Source organism: Mesoplodon densirostris, chromosome 12 (genome assembly GCF_025265405.1).
Source record: "Mesoplodon densirostris isolate mMesDen1 chromosome 12, mMesDen1 primary haplotype, whole genome shotgun sequence".
Lineage (NCBI taxonomy): Eukaryota > Metazoa > Chordata > Mammalia > Artiodactyla > Ziphiidae > Mesoplodon > Mesoplodon densirostris.
The window spans coordinates 76,629,626-76,632,633 of NC_082672.1; positions in this window are offsets into that span (position 1 = coordinate 76,629,626).

A 3,008-nucleotide genomic window follows, 5' to 3' on the forward strand; every position below is an offset into this window, starting at 1 on the left:
AATGTCTACCTAAAGTGTTATAAGGAATAAAAGAGCTGATGGTGGCTAAAAAGTGCTTAGTCCAGCAGCTGGCACATAGTAAGTACAAAATAAATATTAGCTTTAAAACTATCAACAATAATAATAGTACTATACAACTATGTAAAGGTTTTATAAATTGTTATTACATGTATGTTGGAAAATACCATAACTTTATTAAATAATAAGAAAAAAGATGTTACAAATAAATTTACCAAAGCTTATATAAGACTTTTGTCTGTAGCAGTAATAAAAATATTTAATTTTTAGAGGCATTTAGATGAGCACAGATGAAATTAATAAAACATTGATTTTTATAAGCTCCTGGTATGATACATTTAAAGACTGTACATTTTGTATGTTCAAATCTTTATTAGAATATTATCTCTATTTTAAAAATTTTAATACTAGATTTCAAGATCAGTAAACATTCCATCATAGTTTATCTATGTCAGCAATACAAGAAGTTGTAGCTAACAAATAAAAGCAGAATTGAAAAATGGAGGTAAAGAAATAGTACTGAATTAATTATTGGAAAAATATTCCAATAATCAAAGGATTATTTCTGAATTAAGCACCACACATGTGCTCTCCAGTTTCATAAGTAAATAATTATCTCACTGAAACTTGGACTTGACTCATTTACAATTAGTAGAAACCAAATTAAAATTTAGGAGTTATCTTTGTTTTGAGAGTGTATGCTATGTAAGTGTTTATCTGACTAGCAGATATATTTGTGTGTGTGTGTGTGTGTGTGTGTGTGTGTGTTACATGTTTGTTTTGATTATTGCTAGAAATTTAGGTGCTAGATTGATTAATTTTAGAATAAGGTGATATTTTTTTTCAGTTGTGTTCGAGATTCTGAAAAGAAAATAAGAAAACATTTAACAGAGAATATCTGTATAATCCCTTTTGATGTTGCTAGGGAAGTTGATCTAAATTCTTCTACATAATAGTCATTAAGATGGATATACTTCCTTCCAGTTCTTAGCCATATAATCGTATTTTCATCACCACCAATTTCCCATTTATCCTATAAGCCCAACACCATCTTGAACATTTAAATACTTATGGTATTATAGAATACAGTCATCCCTCATGTCCATAGGAAGTTGGTTCCAGGACACCCTCCACCCCCACCCTCACCCATTGTATAATAAAGTCTGTGGATGCTCAAGTCCCTTATACAAGTTGGTGTAGTACAGTCAGCTTTCCACACTGGTGGCTCCACATCTGAGGATTCAACCAAACTCAGTCATTTATAATGTTTCCAGTGTACGGCCCAATCTTCTATACTATAATAAGATGTTTGTTTCATCTTTGGATCTAAGCATTCAATAACATTATATCGATTTTTATATTCCTATTAATGGGAAAAACTTACATATTTTTTAAATGAGATATTTTAGATAAAAATAGTAAAGTTGGAAGAGAAATGGGAAATTTTGTATTAGAATGGACTACAATTATGTATCTAAATTTCAGTAGCTTACTCCAATAAAATTTATGCTTTGCCCATGCTACATAGTCAGTTTCAGTGTAGTGGGCTTCACTTTATGAAATCATATAGAAATAGGAAATATTGTTTTCCAACAAGACTGAGTTGTTGAGGTAAGATATTTTTACCTAATACATCATTCTATGCCCAATGTATAGTTGGTATCTGTCACATGGTAGATATTCAATGATCGTTTGTTGGAAGAATAGGTGAGTTATTTATTTAAAATGGAATATAAAATAGAAACAGAGATAAAAGTATGCAAATATTCTCAGAAAGGGAAGGACAAAGGAGGACTGCATATTCTATTAATAGTTAAAAGCAGAAATATAAGATTTAAACATTTACATGTAAAAAATTCCCTGACAAATTATGAATACTTAACATCCTAAAGGAGATGCTAACTAAGGAATCTGATTTTAAAAATAATGAAAATAGATGATAGTTTTTACATAAGTACTGACACATATACGGATAGGAGCTCAAATAAAAATAAAATGTAGAGATACTAAGAATGTATAAAATATGATATCTTGAGAAAGATTTTATATTTTGAACTCTAGTAGATTAACTATTTTTTGAAATATATAATGCATACAATAAATTGTTACACTAAAATATTGATTGTTATAAAAATATCCATTAAAGAAATATCTTTGTGCCTACCACGTGCTTAGCAATAATTACTTACCCTTATGAGACTTACCATCTAAAGGATCTTGATAGGGCTTCCCTGGTGGTGCAGTGGTTGAGAGTCCGCCTGCCGGTGCAGGGGACACGGGTTCGTGCCCCAGTCCAGGAAGATCCCACGTGCCGTGAAGCAGCTGGGCCCATGAGCCATGGCCGCTGGGCCTGCGCATCCAGAGCCTGTGCTCTGCAAAAGGAGAGGCCACAGCAGTGAGAGGCCCACGTACCAAAAGGGAAAAAAAAAAAAGGATCTTGATAAAAGAACTAACCATATGATAAAAATAAATATGTAGTAGGAACCTTCAAGATGGTGGAGGAGTAAGACGTGGAGATCACCTTCCTCCCCACAAATACATCAAAAATACATCTACATGTGGAAAAACTACTACAGAACACCTATTGAATGCTGGCAAAATACCTCAGACCTCCCAAAAGGCAAGAAACTCCCCACGTACCTGGGTTGGGCAAAAGAAAAAAGAAAAAATAGAAACAAAAGAATAGGGATGGGATCTGAACCTCTGAGAGGAAGATGTGAAGGCGGAAAAGTTTCCACACACTAGGAAACCCCTTTTTGGACAGAGACGGTGTGTGTGTGGGGGGGAGGAAGCTTCACAGTCAGAGGAGAGTGCAACAAGAGGGGTGCAGAGGGCAAAGCAGAGAGACTCCCACACAGAGGATTGGTACTGGCCAGCATTCACCAGCCTGAAAGGCTTGTCTGATCACTCACCAGGGCGGGTGGGAGCTGGGAGCTGAGGCTCCAGCTTCAGAGGTCAGATCAAAAGGAAAGGACTGGGGTCGTCTGCAT